Source organism: Anser brachyrhynchus (assembly GCF_964034855.1).
Source record: "Anser brachyrhynchus genome assembly, chromosome: 2".
In the NCBI taxonomy this organism is placed as follows: domain Eukaryota; kingdom Metazoa; phylum Chordata; class Aves; order Anseriformes; family Anatidae; genus Anser; species Anser brachyrhynchus.
Window position 1 is genome coordinate 135,302,625 of NC_137695.1, and position 18,071 is coordinate 135,320,695.

The 18,071-nt window shown below is 41.4% G+C and overlaps 1 long non-coding RNA gene across 3 annotated transcripts; it reads left to right on the forward strand.

Annotated features, from left to right (window-relative positions):
• Positions 1 to 9,252: 9,252 nt before the first annotated feature.
• Positions 9,253 to 13,878, forward strand: LOC308190741. 3 transcript variants are annotated; one of them, XR_013947466.1, is made up of 3 exons: positions 9,253 to 10,483; positions 11,922 to 12,289; positions 12,910 to 13,878. It is a non-coding gene; the product is annotated as an uncharacterized lncRNA (long non-coding RNA). The 3 variants fall into 3 exon arrangements; XR_013947467.1 differs by having other exon boundaries at positions 11,922 to 12,107; XR_013947468.1 differs by having other exon boundaries at positions 9,256 to 10,483; positions 11,922 to 12,027.
• Positions 13,879 to 18,071: the final 4,193 nt, after the last annotated feature.

Below are 18,071 nucleotides of genomic sequence, written 5' to 3' on the forward strand. Positions count from 1 at the left end.
TTATCCTTTGTTGTGCTAATGGGGTTTTAGCTTTCTTCTATTTTCATTGTCAAGTCACTCAACGAAGAGACAGACACAGCAGTCATTTACACAGCATGACTAAGTTACGCAGCAGTACATATCAGGATGCATAGAATCATGTCTAGTGACAGCTGCAAGGGGAATTTCTGTACGCTGAATGCAATTAGTGAATAGAAACATAGCCAACATTCAAGCAATAACGTTACAGTAATGTGGCCTGTAATGACCCATTTTACTTTTGATCGTAGTCATTAGAGGCAGCAACTCCAGTGGTAAAAACAGCACCGATGCTGTCACCTGGCGCTTCCCAGCCTCAGGAAGCTCCTGGAGTGCTTTTCACACAAGCACGTCCCCAGGCCTGTGTGTGAGGTTTGGAGACATATCTTGTTCTGTCCTGTGTGGAGCAGAACCAGCTTCAACACTAATGCCTCTGTGACAAGCTACGCAAAGCTTTGGTGAGCATCATAAGTCTCTGTGCCTTTCTGAGTGCTGGTGAGCAGGACCTGCTGTCCAGGTGATGCTCGGTGCCTTCTGGCTTCCCTCTACGGAGCTGTTTTGTCCAAGCCCCTAAACCTCTTCTGTCAGTATGGCAAGATGTTGAGTTTTGTTCTGACAGCAGGATAATTACCACACGTTAGTCAGACTGCTGCAAAGTCCTGGTGGCACCAAAGGCACTACAGCCTGACAGAGAACAAGTCTACAGTATTTCACCTTCTCTAGTATCTTCATGTCTGAGGTGACACCGAGTCATTGAGGGGATGCTGGCCATTTGTGGGAAGGAAACACGGCCCTTGTTACAGCAAACCGTTTGCTATAACAGCATCCCTCTCCCTTGCTCTGTGCACCACAGTGCCCTAAGGTCTGTTCGCTCACTCCAAAACCATCCCCATCTGTATTGTTCCCAAATACACAAGTATCCAGCTGTGGTACTTCCACTCATATCCTCCAGTATTCATAACTATATATACGGGATGAATATTCAAAACTAATCTTGGCATGCCCCTGAGTAGTTCAGAGATGACAAATATAACTTCTGATCACACTCCGTTCATGTGGAAATGCCAGAACAGCTGCTGCTCTTTCAGTTGTCACAGGCAGAGAGTTAAATTACCTACTAACAGATACAGCTCGTGTAGCCCTGTACACAGCCAGCACCGAGTGCAGTGCTGGTGGGCCCTGCCTCCCAAAAAAATGGGAGATTGAAGGGTGCTACCTGGAAGACAAGTGATAGAGCTGGCCTCTGCACTGCTTGCATGAGGGGGAATTCCTCCCTCTCAACCCCTGCACTTCAGGGCTAGAACCAAGGTTTTTGGAGCACCTTCATGCTTTTTTGTCTGTTTGTTTTATCCATCCTAAAAGCCTGAAGAAGCAGGGATGAACATTTTATCCAAGGAGTTTACTGACCATAAAAAGCACCCAAGGACAGAACACAGTGAAATAGATAAACCTTGCAGCTGTGAAATATGACTCATGTGGGTGGTTAAAGAGAGGGAAAACAAAACACATTCATCTTAACATAGAGTTTGATTCTGTTCTCTCAATTTCCATGACAAATCTCCAGGTTGTACCTCATCAACTGTAAGCCTGCACCTGTATGACAACAGCAGCTACACACCAGGAGCTGGGCAAAGAAGTTAATGGTGTTCCTCAAAAAGTCTGCTGGTTCATTCTTAGTGGCGTATGTGGGGTAGCTTGTTTTTTCCCAAAAAAGTTTTTCTTTTCTACATTTTCCTAATGACTACAGTCCAGGCAGTCAGCAAAAATGTCATAGGAATTACATAGTAAGCGACTCTACAAGCAATGCAAAATGAATTGCAATGTAGGATTAGGAAAAAAAATAACAGAAGAAGCAGGTAGGACTCGAGAAAAAAAAAAATCAGACAACAGTCCTTAGAAAAGAGCAAATTTTGAAAGCAAAATAGTAGTATTATGTGTGCGGGGAAAAAAAAGGACAAGACTTATTGGAGAAATGAGAGAAACAGTATTTTCTCAAAATTTAAGTCTCAGAGAAATTATTAATCATTAATAGAGAGCTGGAAAAAAAATACGGGGGAAAAAAAAAGAAAAAAAAAGAAAAAAAACCTAAAAGGTCATCTAGCCTATTTTCCTAATACTCCAATATTTCAAACCGTCTCCCTTCTTTCAGCGGAAGAACTGCCTTTGATGTGTACTTGTAAGACTTTCTCTGCTATGGATGTTCAGGAAACACATGAACAGAATCAAAGAGATGTCCTAAACTCACTCAAAGATTTAATTTCAAGTAAGACTTAATTTACTGTGGAATATGTACCCTATGGCAGGTCAGAATGAATACAGTACTTGAGCAAAATAATATTTAGTCCAATTTTAAACTTCCACCGTAATATTTTTCAGTGGTGCCCAGTGCCAGCTGAAGAGGCAGTGGGAACAAATTAAACCACAGGAGTTTCCCTCTCAACATAAAGAAGCACTTCTTACTTGTGAGGGTGACCAAGCACTGGCACAGGGTGCCCGGAGATGTTGCAGAGACTCTGTACTTGGAGATGTTTAAAAGCCACCTGGAAATGGTCCTGGGCATCTTGCTCTAGGTGTCCCTTGCTTGTCAGGGCCAAATGGTGACCTTCAGAGATCCATTCCAACCTCAACCATTCTGTAATTCTGTCACTTTATTGTACTTACTACTGCCAGTTTCTGTGATCCAACAGGGACTGATAGACAGCGACCTTCAGGTTCTCATTTTTGTTGATCACCAAGAGAACTCAATTCCAAAGGAAAGGAAACATGTTTATCAATATACATTTTCCATTTTTCTTTATTTCTTTGAGCTGACAGAATATAACTCTACCCGTAAATCTGAATAGGAATACAATTCATAGAAATGGCAACCAGGTTTTACTTCAGCACATTTGTCTAGAATCAGTGTTAAGAGCCACATGTTGTAAATGCTCTTCTTCAACTCACTGGACTGTGAAAATAGTTTGACAGTAAATCTTAAGATATTGCTTACATAACCTTCCTGCTTATAAGTTTAATTACTATCTCTTTTTATTCTGAAACTGTGGCAACTACTTAGGAAAACAAATCAATGACAAAATAATTCTTATTGACAGCTTCCTATCTGTTCTAATTCTCTTCTTACTTTAGGCCTATTTTACGATTTTGTAGGGATTAATATTCAGAAATAATTACAAGCTTTTTTCTACAGAATATATAGCCAGCACACACAATCCTCAAATATGCACCTATTCGGTCAGGAAAGATATCAATGGGTGGTTTAAAGTGTAACATTGCCCATATTTATTCATGCATCAGAAAAGCGAATGTAGCTACACAAATACCTGCATAAATATAACTCAGCAGAGTGTGAAATATATTAAAAAAAGAAAAGAAAAAGAAAAAGAACAGTCTTAAGAGGAGGATATTCTTTAGTTTTGCCTGTTGTTTCTACTCTTTAATGAAATATTGCATTCTAGAAATCTGTACTAAGCTCTGAACTTGCAAATACTTGCACTATATTGTAATGATCCTTGTGGGTCCCTTGCATCTTGGGAACTGCATTCTATGATTCTACATTCTAAGTTTAATTTTGTTAAATTATAAAATCGACTTTTGTTAAATTATGTAATCTAACTAATTAGTTAATTTAGTTCTGCGTATGAAATTGCACGATAGAAAATTCGTCTTTCCTAGCATTCACCTTACTGTTCTCTCAGGCCTTGGTACTGAGAAGGGATAAAACCAAGTGCAAAGTCAGCACAGTCCCACTGGAGTTACAGATAGAAAAAAACTTTTGCTCTCTAGAGTAAAAGTTAGAGTATAACTCATATTCCTATTTTAGATCCCCCAAAGACTTATTCCAGAATATGAAAAAAGAAGCTAGCAATTCCCCTATTTCTCTGTGTCCTAAATTGACCAATATACCGCAAACCCTGAGGAAAATGCGTAACACTTGCACCTGAGAAGTTCTCTTGCAGAGTGGAACTGCTTTTACAAGTTGTACGGTCTTAGTTTAAAGAGATTGGAGCAGAACAATCAGATAAAAATACATCTGTATGAACACCCTGATTCCAGAAGTGCCGGGAGGCAATGAGCTGGAACAATGTTTTTCACTCTGCAACATCCAAGAACTATTAGAAAAGGTCCATGATCTTTAATTAAGAGAAAGCATTTTTGGTTTGAATTCACTGCATGGAGGTTTGAATATTTTCAGCCTGTAAATCAAAAGACACTCAAAATCAAATCACTACTCTGAAAATCTCCAGGAGAAAAATGATCAATTATAGGTTCAGAGTTTGAGAGAAACAGTGGATCTCTGAATCGCTACATGAAAAAAAAATCATGTTTTGACTTAGATCTGACTCTCAAAGTTAAACCAGTGTTTATATATGAGTATTTTTTCTCTTAACTTGCCTGACTTACACTTATGCAAATTCATATTGCTTTGTCATTGAGCTGCCTAATCCCCCCTAGTCTGCATAAATATATCATGGTTTTCTCTTGAGCCTTCTTGATTTAGACTCCCAAAGGATTATTCTCAGAGACAATAAAAGAAGCTGTCATATTCCCTATCTTTATTTGTCCCCTGAATGACAACCATTACGCTGGGACATTGAGAAAACTGTGTAACACCAGATTTCTTTGTTTAGCAGAGCTGAAAAATAAATAAATTGAACAAGCTTTGTGTTTTCTTTTGTCCCTTCATTGTCAGGAATTTATAGAATCCATTATAAGCATTCAAACTTTTACATATGCAGAATACTAAGAAATATTAAGAAATATTCATATTGCAGTAATGCTCAGAGCTTCTTCCTCAGCCTGCCTAAGAAATCCATATACTCACAGGTATTCTGGCTCCTGACTCACAATACTGTTGAGTCAGGTGTAGGAAACTAGATACTTTTGAAGATTTGAGACTTGTGCTCTTACTACTTTATATGCAAAACAAGAAAATCTAGCAAGGACAATAGATATTTTCATAACTGGCATTTTGACTTCAAAACTGTTTAAATTAATACCAACAAGATGATCAACGCTTGATCTCCAGGTGTGATCTTGTAAAAAACTGTCCCTTCTCCCAACCATTTTGTATATCTGTGCTGAAAAATACTCACAGAAATTTTGACTTTAAAGCCACCCACAGTTATTGAACGCAAGACAGAAATAAATAGTACTTTGTTTCACTTCTCCATGACAAGCTTCTCTATCTTGGACTTTTCTCTTAAGAGCACAGCAATAGCCTTGCTGAAATCCTTGCTGGCTGGAGAATGCAAACAGAGAAGCTGTAATTGCTGGAGTCTCACAACAGCTGAACAGAAGAGACATAGCACAGAAATATATATATATATATACATATATATATATATATGAAGTTGTACCCTGAAGCAAAAGAGCAGGGACCAAAGTTACCTGCTCTCATATACTTTGCTTTATTTTGCGTGCTTTACACTTGTTGAAGTTGAGTGAACTTCAACAAAAGTTAAATCACTGACATGGAGACAATGTCCAAAAGGACTGTCCAAAGCAGGGCGCTGGATTTCTGCAGGGTGTAGAAATATTCGCAGGTAAGATTTCTGAGGGAGCAAGTCTCATGAATTTGAAGGTAAGATCTCATACACAATCAAAGCTGGCTCATGCCTTCAAGTAATAAACACAGTCATATGTAAAAGCAAGATAATGAAAAGGCTTGATGTTGACTTAACCTACACCAGTGTAAATCAGAAGTGCTGGAAGTGACCTTAAAAGAAAAGTCAAACAGAGCAGTTAATATTGTTGACTTCACTAAGAAAAGCTCTCACGATACTATCCAAAACTTTTAGGAAAGAAATCTACAGTTAAGGTACAAAATAAAGAAATAAATAAATTATAGACTAAACCTAGGTCTGTAAGTGAAGACAAATTGTGAGTTCACATTCAATACCACTTTGCCAGCAGACAGAAAATCTGATGTAGTTTGAAAAAAGCCAATAAATCTGACAGTAACAAAGGCTGTATCTGTACTGGTAAATCAAATAGAGCTAAGAAACATTCCCATGCAGCAGAACCCAATTTTCAAAATGTTTAGCTGTTAGAAAAGTCTCTAACATTATTTTGACCTGGATCAACTAACACCTTCACAAAGAACCTATGGCTACATGTCAGGAGTTAGCTCACATCATGAGTATCCCTGCAGGCAGCTTGGATGCAGACATCCCTTTTTTTGGAGGTTAAACTAGTTTAACAGTTGGACACAGGCTATTCTGTGCCAGTTGGTCTTAGTGCTGGAGAACATTCCCAGACATGTTTACTTGATGAATATTGACATAGCCAAATATTTCAGGTTGTAGGCACCTGAAGCTAAAATTAGTACAAGAATGTGACCTGCAGGGCTTTAAAGAGTGGTTGACAAACAACAGCAGCACATGAACTGATAAGCTGTCCAAGTAGATGGAGGAGCCCTGAGAGGTTCCAGAAAGTGTTTTCTCCTGCAGGAACAACTTCCTTGGCAAACCACACATTTAGCTACAACTTCTTATTTTGTCACCCCAGTGACTTAACAACAGACTAAGACTGTATCGTTGGAAATAAAAACAGAAAATTATCAGAAAAGACATTTTGTTCTTATCACATGGAGGAAAAGCATTACAATCTTCTTGCAAGTGCGTAGAAAAATACATTTTTTGTTAAATAATTATTTAATTATCCTTACTGTCCCCGTTACATCTGAGAGATTTTGTCCCATGTGTGTTTAATTCGTGGACAATTTCTATTTGAGTGAATACAGTCTGAGTACACAGAACAGCTGCTTCCCAAACCAGCATATATCTGCCACAGCAAAGTTTCAGGACAGCTTGCTATGTTAGGGACACTTAGAGTTGAACTTCCTATTTGGAGTTGAGACTAGTTAAACACAAATAGCATAGTGCATTTAGTTAGAACATTAAAGAGTTCCTGTTTATGATGATGGGAAAGCCTAGTATTTTGGCTCACTGAAGGCCTTCAAAAGTCCCTCATTAACAGAAAAGACAGGGTTCAGGAATGTAGGTAGAAATTAGGTTGAATCAATCTAGATCAAAAAAGAAAAAGGAGCAATTCTACTTCCAAATGCATATTTACCCCATGCAGTCACCAGATGAGCCCAGAAACACAACCTCATTTCTTTGATAATGATTAGTGAGCTTATTCTCCAGATCTTGAAGCTCCAGTCAGCAAGGGATGGGACTCTGAATCAGAAGTATGTTATGTCTAGCGTACATGAGCCAAGTCACCTTAAGGCAGTCACTATCAGCAAGGAGAGCTCAGGGACTTCCTCATTTCATCCTGAAGTAGACAACATTTATGAATTGTACCCACCAACTCGTCTGGGAACCAAAACAACCAGAAACTGCTTGAGGGTCACTGCAGTGAACGCAGTACATATATACATGAGCACAACCGAGTTTGGTGCTGCCAGTCAGGTACTAGAGCACGCTTTATACTAACCAGAAGGAATGTAAGGATTAGGCAGATCACGTCTTAGCACAGACCTGGTTTAACTGGTACTGTCAGAAAAGATATTTGGCTGGCAGCTCTATACTTCTGAGGGCTTCAGGTTACTCTATCCATCAGTGGGCACAGGGTGATGCAGGAACCTTGTGCACTTTCAAACATTTGGAAAACAAAAATATTAATGGCTTTATAAAGAGTGTATGTTTTATATAAGGGATTTCACACATACGAGCACAAAGATGTTTCCTTTCAGGCAATAGTTTGCAGTGTAACCACACACGTCCTCAGACGATACTGTAGCTGCGGATGGGAGCTCCCAAAGCGGTCACCTTATTTTCCATTGATTCTGGTCAGACCTGAAACCACTTCACGATTTGAGGGATCACTGATTGAGGCTGGTCAGTCAGATCCTACCAAGGAATGTATATAAAGGTTAGAAGTGGGCTGGAGAGAGAAGATAACATAGGACTAGGGCTGCAGATAGCAGCAGATACACCTTGTCAACATGAGCATACATCATACGCTTTGACTGCAGCAAATCAGGGGGGCTGGGGCAGCTGTTTTTTCACTTCATATTCCTGTGGCTATTTAAGACAATAGTACAAAGTGAGAGGTGATAGTGCTATCAGTAAACGTGTATTCTGCTTTACACATGGCTGACAGTACTCATTATGAGCTTCTTGTTTCACAGCCATAACTCCGGATACTTTAGTTTTCAAAAAGTCAACAAAATGTGGAAGCACGAAGCTTCAAGTCGTCTGAAACATCCAGAGCTTATTAAATCTGCTCGTGGGTTGTCACCTAGGAAGACTGTGTAATACTGCAAGGGAAAACAAGCTAAAGAAGGCAGATGCCTTAACAGCTACTAATTGGAATCTAATTACTCTTTCAATTACCTTTCCTCACCACTCAGTCCCCGAGCCAGCTACTGACAGACATCAGCTGTCCACGCGGCATCTCAGCCAGCACAAACTGTATTGAGTGTGAAATCAGACGAGACACTGTTACACCAACATTAGCAGCACGTCTTTCAAACTCTCTGCAGTAGGAAGGCATCGCTGAATATTTCATAGCACACAGTTATAGCTAGCATCTCATTTTGGAGGATACAGAGACAGCCTTTCTGCAGGATTCCAGTGCTGCATAGCTGTAGACAAGTGATTAGATGCTATGTACAAACAAGCACACAGCCAAATCACAGTCACGCTGCCCTAATACGGCCTCCCCCATCCTTTTACTTGCATTTGGTCCCCTGCTGTTACAAGTAATTATGTCATATAATAACTTCTACCATCAATCCCTCCCTGAGTTAAAACCCTGAGAAGGTTCCTTGCACATTGGAAGAATGAAAACTAAATACAGTCTTTACTCCCCCAGGGAGATTTTTCTATATATTCTAAGGAATTGCAAATCCCCATCATCTGGAGAGCTACATATGACCTGGTTCTCAGTTGTCAACATTACAGCAGAGCCTGGAGGTGTCAGGCAGCTGCAGGATCCCTCTGCAGTAAGTCTGTAGCTGCTTGCACCATGAGCAAGCCCGTGCTGCCACAGCCTAAGCACACACGAAAACTGAAACCATCTCTGTTTACAGATGAGGAACAGAAGCACAAAGATGCTTCCCCCAGATCACAGCAGACCAGCAGACAGCCTCAGACTTCCTGCTTCCAGTGTAGGGCTATTGCCGCAGGGCAGCCCTTCCTTCCCCCGCACCTCTATTTTTTTTTTTTTTTTTTTTTTGCTTTTAAACACATCTTAGCTTTGTGGGGACCTGAATTTTGGAAGGCCACCAAGCAATGAGACTGTTTGAGGTGTGTAGATTTGGTCAGCAGGAGCAAGGTTATCCGTGTGTGGCTTTAATGTGAGCGTTACCACTGAGGACAGCTGTACATCATTACAATGGCATCGTGGCAGCCCACACTGCTTTCCTACAGCTGCTGCCTGATAAATTTGTATTTTTCTGTCTTCACATACTCTACCACACAGCATACACACACACCACTCTCTTCCATAGGTGGTTTGGCCAGGCTGCGCTTTGGATCTGCCTTTTTGCGAGCAGTTTCTCAAAGCACACTGTCTGTCCCTAGGGGACAGGACCTATACTCCGGCAGGACAACTGGCAGCATGCAAGGTGGCCAAAAGCTGGTGTGACAGTGATCAGAGGTGAGACAGGGAATACCTGGTGAGGGAAACCTGGTAACTCCCCAGAAAGCAGGAAAAATTTTCTGCAATGACTCCGCGGCTGGATAAAAGCTATATCAATAAGTTAAGAAGTGCCAGGAAACATCCTCAAGCATTCACTCACTGGGGTACACGACTAAACAGTCCCCAGGAGGGTCTCCCAGCTAACCAGCATCCTCCTAAAGGCGTCCAGGCTGAGCTGGGGGTGAGCATGGCTGGGGCATTCATCCAGCACGGATGCCTCCACCCTGTTTAACAGGAAAAGTACAGACATAGGCTGTTCCATGACACTATGTCTCAGTGCCAGCCAACAGCCCCAGACGCATGCAATTTATTAGAATGTTCACAGCTTAGCTCCCTGTTAATTACGGCCTGTCAACCTGCTTGCCAAACTGTACCGCTCCTCTTTAGATAGCGCTGGTGGAAGTAAATCATTAGCAGAAGAGAGCAAAGAGAAGAAAAGAAACTTTTGCTGTTATTCTCCCCGCTTCTTCCATCCAGCACAGACCACAAGGATCCTATAATCAATAATCATTTGGTTTTCTGCACAAATCCCTGCTTGGGAAGATGCAGACAGGGAGATTACAGGCTGCAGACCAGAACTCTCCTCCCTCCTGGCCACACAGGGCACTCCCCCATTAATTAGCTGAACTCGTTAATCAGCACCAGGAAGCTCCTAATAAGACCCAGAGACTCAGTGGCGTTTGGCTGGTTGGTTTCTGTTCGTTTGTTTTAAATCTATAGAGAGATGATTACTGCTGTGCACACAAATGGGTCAAGCTAACAGAATACAAAGCAGTTTTCTACCCCAAAGCATCCCTCTGGAAGAAAACTCAAGGTCGGGCTTGCATCAGTTTGTTTTCTTATTATGGGGCAAATCTGGGGGGGCACGTGGCAGCTGATCTTTGCCTCTTGTGCTGCAAGTGAAAAGCCAGGCAGACAGCACTGCGAGGGCAGAACGAGCTGTCAAGGGAGAAGCAGCTCCGCTAAAGAGACAGGAGCAAGTCCTGCTGCCACAGGAGTCCCAAAGACTCCCAATCCTCTGAAATCCCAGCCACTTTCCAAAATAAAATTAAAAAAAAAATAAAAAAATTCTGTAACAGATACTGACCTTGTCAATACAAGGAATCCATTCTGAGAGTAGGAAATGGGGGAAGGGAGAAAGACAGTCAAAATGAGCACTGTATAAAAGGCTGCCTGTCTGCCTAAATGTAGCCTGCCTACCCACCTACCTAAAAATGTCCTTATATTTTTAGTGAACATTTTTTTTTCTTTCCTTCACTCTGACCTAGACTGCAATATACTGTTCCACAAGAGGTGGAGCCATCTGTAGCTCACGTTGAATAAACACATCTTTTTATTATCTCTTATGCAGTTTTTCCTCCACTAAATATTACTCTGATTATTAAAGGAATGGTATTTCAATAATGGAAGGATTAAAATATTTCACTTAATGAAACAGTTAACACAAGATTTTTCTTTGGGGGACACTGCTTTACAAGCCATTGTTCTGCAAAAAAATGCATGAGCTTACCTCTGTGCTCAATTCAGGCTTTAATTATGTTAAGTCAAAACTTAGACATTTTCCAGAAGTGCTGCTGGAAACTTCATCCCTATGTTCAAGGGGAAGGAGGGGCAAAGGGAAAGACAGCTATTCCTTTTCTATTATTCTTTTTTTTTGATAATTAATATCAAGTAAATATTTGTTGAATTTATTTACTGTCTCTGCAGATGAAGGTAAAAGGAATGTTTTAATCAATATTCCTGCATTTTATTAGATCTATAAGATTTAAACGCCTTGAACACGTGGAGAACACTTGGAAAATGAACGTTTTTTTTCCTTATGAAGAACGAGGGGAGAATGTCAGATACAGTGGGGGAGTTCTCTCTCACCCCCTAATTTTGCATATTCAATGTACCATTTTTTCACCCCAGCACATTTCTTAAGCCTTTAAGTAGAAGCTAGAGATTTAATGCATTTATATATGAATATATTGATAAAATAATCTTAAATGTATATGATTACATTTTACTGAAATTTTAAAATACAACTGGTTTTGCTTTTATCTTCTCTATTTCCATTTTAATGAGATGATCAAACTAGCTGGGCACCATCTGTATTTTAATTATTAAATCCCCAAACTGTTAAGTGTACATCAGAAGGCACAAATCTAGACATAATTCTGAGTTCTTGAGATCTATGTGAAGTTAATATTGTAAGAATATTGACACAAGATAATAAAGCATACTAATTCCATCTTAATGCAAAATTTCAGCCTTGCCAAATAGCAGTTGATCTGATCTTGCATGCTGCATCTACTGGAAGGAATTATAGCCACATGGAACAAAACTTTATCCCAAGCCAACTTGTGCTAACAAATGGTATTTGCCTTCAACAATGATTGCTTCCCTTCACTTGCTGGGAATCAGAAACATCCTTGGAAAGACCGATGTGTTTGGGGGTAAAACCAGGATGCTACTGCATACAATTGCAAGCCTGATTTGGCAGTATTTGCTTCCTGACGCTCCTCCCTGCAAAGCCACGAGCGCAGCATCTCAGAGCTAGTTTCACAGAAGCTGTCCCAGGGCCAGACTTCCAGGTTGTTTTTGTGAGGATGGGAATCTGAGAGGAGATTTTTGACTTGTAAGTTGTGCACGCAGGCATGGAGTCCCACAAAAACCCTTTGTGCAAAATTGCTGTACAGATTAAAATTGTACTGCTGCTAAGTTTCTTTGGTCAGATCAAGAAGAAATGCGCTTTAAAGTCCAAAATGCCTGTGTGCCTGAGATCACAAGACTGTTAGCCTACTTAATCTGCAGCCGCGTCCACGAACAACTCATTTCCTAACCTCTTTGTTCCGCGCCTCCTCTCTCTTCCTGTGCGCAGTACAAAGAGTACAAGCAAAATGTGTCAGCCCTACCTTCAAGATCATCTCAGACATATGCTGAGAGATCTCTACAGCAAAGCGAGACCATATATAGCAAGCGGCATTTTTGCTTTGCATTACTTTACAGCTCCAGCACACCAGCCCACATGATTTAGCTTGGGAAATTTAAGATGTTATTAGGGAGCAGGTCTGGTTCACAGCCCTGTGATTCAATACAAGGAAAGGATGTTTCACATCCTTCGCTTGTGATTTATATTAAACTAAGTGTGCTTCTGAGCTTGTTCTGCAGTTTGCATTTAAATGACATCTATGTACAGCAGGGTTTGGCAAAATTTCAAGAAAGGTTTATCACTTCAATTTCTCTTTCCCAAACTAGTGGAAAGCATGCCTGAGGCAACCCAGCAAGACACAGTCCCTCTCAAAGAGCCAAGGACACTGCTATCACAGCATCTCAATTCAGCATGAGTGAAGATTCCCAAGTCCTGCCGAGTCCAGAAATCAGTGGGAATCGGGATCAGGAAACTGCTGCTTTCCAGAAGATGGTGTCACACTCCCACTCTGACCCTCCTGTGTCTCACCGACAGCTAAGACAGAGCAGTGCAGATGCTAGCAGGTCAGAGGACAGTCGTAGATCACTTCTCAGACATACTGGTAAATGTCACCCAGAAAAGTTCAGCGCTGCTAGGCACCAACCAAAGTGCTTTGGAAACCCGTGGTTACCCAGCTTTACACATCCTTTCAGCACCAAAGTACTTTCAGAAAGCTGGTCTCCGGGTATCTAACACTTATTACACACCAGGACTTTCAGTGTCTTGTGAGAAGTTCAAACTTTTTTCTTTTTTTAAGATATTTTTCTCCTCTGTTTGTAGAATTACCATTGTACTGATACAGTTAAACATCTGCTACCTTTACACAATTTTCTAGATAAAATAGTTGCTGGAACTGCACAGGCCTACAAATGCTTCACAGCAACCTTGCACTACTTAAAATATATATTTGGAAGTGTGTAGGCATTTATATTAATTGTCGTTATTGTAGACACTTATCTCTATGAAGAAAAGCATGCTGTCCTTCCTTAATGGCTGACATTATAATATTACTTTTATTTGATATTACTTTAAACTGATGCTACTTTTAAAAAGAAAAGTTCAATAAATTCAATGGAATTTTTGAAAATTTACAAATTAAATAGCATAGTGTAGTTACTTCATTTAAGCAGTTAAATACAACAACTCAAAAATTCAATGTTTGGGGACATGTCTAAGGACTTACTCCACAAAATGGCAAAAATACATATTCAGCAGCACAAAATCAAAATTAGTCAGAGATGTCACTTGGGATTTCACATTTGTCTTTGTTCTCCAGCTGTAACGTAGCCAGGTCAGCGTTTGGAGATGCTTTTCTCCTCATCCAAGACCTTCCACAAATAACTGCTTTGCAATGGAAATTAGTGAAGTGCGTGCATTTCGTTACGACCACAGAACGACCAAACAAAATCGAGGCACCGTGCGTTGCTCTGGCCTCAGGGCTGCACGTGTAAACGCGACCTTCTGAACTGCAGTGCCAGAAATGCTGACCCAGTGTAAGGTAAAATTCTTCCACCGTGAGGGTGGGCTAAGACTAGACCAGATCACCCAGGCTTGGGGATCCTCCACCCCTGAAGATATTCAAGCCTCAGCTGGATGTGGCCTTGGACAGCCCGATCTAGCTGGATGTCACCTGAGCAGGGGCTGGACAGCATGACCTACAAGGGTCCCTTCCAATCTTCAATACTCTATAGTGCTATGACCTGGGGACAAACTGCTTTTCAAAGGATCCTCAACAGACCAACATGACCTCACTTGAGGCAGAGGTTTCCAACTAGGATAGCATGATGAATAATTAGGTGAATTAGGTTTTTAGGAGAAAATTCAGCTCTTAGGCAAGTGCAAGCACACATTCCACCTGTACAGGGCTTCCATCAAAGATACCTGAAATAATGTAAACATCATTAAGGATGGTGATATTCATTATCAGGCAGAACCAGCCTTCCTTAAGGTCCACAAAGATAAGAGGACAGAATTATTGTTCAGGTTCATGGCATGCTACTGCAGCTATCCATCTGGTTGATCCCAAGCCATAGACCTGGCAAACCTTCTGCACTACATGCAACCCCCAAAATGGATCCCCAGACTTTTCCCCAAGAGAAATATAATATAAGCCATGTGATACAAATCTACCCAGGCATCAACTACATGGCTATCTTTCCTTTACTGTTTATTAGAGGGGATATAGTGAAGAAAAGTAGATTTGTACCAACATATCCACCACTAATAAAAGCAAATTCCTGCCTTGCTTCCAGGTTAATATTCAGTAATCTTTATGAGTCTGCATTTTCTGCAATTCCAGACTTTCTTAAGATTAGCTTGTTAATACATTCCTCTGTAACTCCCTCTCCTTTCTCTACTTGGGTTTTAACAAGTGAAAAGGATTTAAAAAAAAAAATACATTTAATCTATTCTCTGAGGAATGACTCATTGAAAAGAGGAGAATAACCTTATCTAATTATAGCTGCCAGAATTTTACCTCCTGGTAAGTATACTAATACTCTTCCACTAATTGCAACTTTTCCCTTCCTTCCTTTAAGTTTTCAATTCCAGTCTCAAGCTGCTTCTTTATGGAAACACTTTTAAAAGTCATTACCACAACACTGGTTTCCCCAGTGCAAATACCAAGGGTTTGGGGGAGTTCAGAGCTCTTCCTCCAGACCGTGCCATTCTCCCACCTCAAAGCTTGTTTGAAGGACACAGCAGCATTGCTGTAACCATTTTATCTGAGGAAGCACCGTTTGCGAGGAGAGATATCTTTCATTAGACTGACTGGTGTAGCCGGAAAAAACAGAGATTCCTCAGCTGAAAGAAGCCAGCCACAGGAAAAGACCTGTTTAATGCTGGGCCAGCACGTACACGTAGCTGAGTCTTCTGTTTGACTGCAAACTAAATGGTAACCACATATCTGGTAAACCACTGCAGCGAGGCACGGGGGTGCTTCCTTCAGTCGTGGTGAAAAGAAACCCCGTGAAACTCAGAGTTCAAGTCACTGTGCTGAAACACCAAATAACTGTGCTCTTACCCAAACCAGAGTGAGATCCACATCGTGTCGGAACTGCTGCAGCCTTCCCACAAAAGGCAGCAGCTCCGCTTGTGAAGCACTGCTCTCTGTGTTGCTGGGGCTGCACGCGTGGCTGTGGTATCGTCCCCAGGGTCCTCAAACCCTAGAACTCAGTGCAGTGCTAAGTTGTGTTGAATCACTGATTTCCAATCCGTTCACAGCACCAGCTGCAAGGACAGGTCCCTTTAGGCCTACCACAACACCGCACCCCAGCAGCTCCACAGCGGGAGCACCCTGCTCTCAGGATATCCATTTACTGACAGAGCGGGGTGAGTTTTATGATTCCTGAGGGGGGTAGGAGGTAGGGTGGAGATGGGTTGTGGGCTTTTTGGCTTTGTGTGTGTTTGTTTTTGAGAAAGCAACCTGCCTTCTCCTCAGCAGTCCCTGCCCCTCTGGCTTCCTCCACCAGCTCCACCTGAGCTCTATGCGAAGCTGAGCAATGCCAAAAGGAAGCCTTAGGAATTCGGGCAGGCGAACCAACCGCCATGTACTTCCCCCTCATAAGGTACCAGAGGGGCAGCAACAAATGTTTCTCTGCCTTTCTGATGAGAGCTATCCACGGAGCCAGCTAGGCTGCTGGCTTGGACTTTGCTGGCTGAGGTGACAAAACCAGATCCTAGCATCAGAGGTATGCGGTCAGCAGCTCTTCTGGAGCGGAGAGGCTCATACTTAAGAGGCCACCTAGCTGCCTCTGACAAACTGTTTCCAGTAGCTGTGAAAGACATCTGAAAGTCATAATATGCCGAGGATCAAAGCGATCGTTGCTAACTTCCTGTCACTGCCATTTCAGCATCGTTTGCTTCCACTAGTAACGCAAAGAAAAACAAAAAAAAAAACAAAAAAATCAACAAACCACCACCACAACAAAATCCCACCCCTCTACCACCTGGGTGTTTCATCTAGTACTGAAACAAATTGTTACCGAAGCAAATTGTTACTCCCTCACAAAAATCAGAGTCAAAGAGAAATCATTAGTCTACTCCCTCACCGCCTACTACTTCTCGCATTTAACAGAGAATACTTGCAATCAAATTTCTAAGGCAGCAAGCAAAAATTTGCTATTAGAATAGTCCATCACCGCAGGCCTTCCCTGCCTTCCTCCCACCCACAACCTTTAAGAGAAAGAGCTACAGCTCACTGGGAGCAGAGAGAAACCTTCCTTCTGCAGGCAGAGCTGAGGCTTCTGCCTTACGAAGCTCCCCCTTGGGCCAGATGCCTGGACATCACTTAGTACGTACATGTTTGCACCTCAGCTCATAGTCCTCTGTTACTGAGACGAACTAAACTGCTCCAATAGGAGAAATGTAATTGAAATGTCAAAGGAAAAAGAAACAAGACTTGCCATTCTGGCCTGAAGATACAGGCTTTGCATCATCCTCTTCGCCAAGTCAGGCACCTGCTTACCCTGAGCTGCCCAAGCTTCCTTGTGCTACATCTCAAAAATTTCCTTGTATCCACCAAACTGACACCCAATATTCACGTCCCAAGGTTAGAACAGATCAAACCCTTTTCCTGCTATTTTTCCCCCTAAAGCAAAACAAACAAAACACTGCCATAAACCTATTCTGCTATTTTTTTTCTCACAATGTTATCTAAATAATTAGAAGAAAGACCTTGCATGCTCACAGCAGCTAATCTCACCCTGATCATTTTCCAAATTAATCAAGAGTCCAGACACAACCAATTACACATTAGTCACATGGCCAGCCAGAAGGACTTATCTTGCATTAATGAATATAATACTTGATTAAAATACAGTTTTAAATTTAGCAATACAGAATAACTTACAGAAGGAGGAAAGGGACAGAAGGACAGGAACTGTAGACTCAGTTATTCCTACTTATCACAAACAAATTAACATAAATTAAAAATCAATCAGTCCAGCAGAATAGCACACCACTAGTGTCAATATCCATGAAAAGAGGCTGTAGACCTATCCCATGCTGTCAGGCACATCACTAATTCTGTGGGACACGAGAGGCCAGGGACAGGTTGCTTTCTGCAGCAACCATGCATTCTCCATCAGGTGTAAAATTTGTATCAGCTTCCACTCTGCACTCCATTTCTTATTTCTCCAGTTCAAACCGTTTTCTTATTGTGTGGATGGGACTGGTACCAATTTTGAATTTATCATAATGAGGAAGTCTGTCACAGAGCTACTTCAGCTATTTGCTTCTGTCATTAAGAATGACCTCAGAGCAAATGGAGCGCATTTATAGTATTTCTTCTTATGCATCATATCCTAGGTTATTTGCAAGGCCACTGATTACTCCAATTACCTTGGTCAGTCAAAATCCAAATCCTACCAGCCTCGGACAGAATGATGAAAATGGACACAAAGCAACTGATATGTTCCACACAGCATGGAACAGCAGTTTCTCTGTTCCT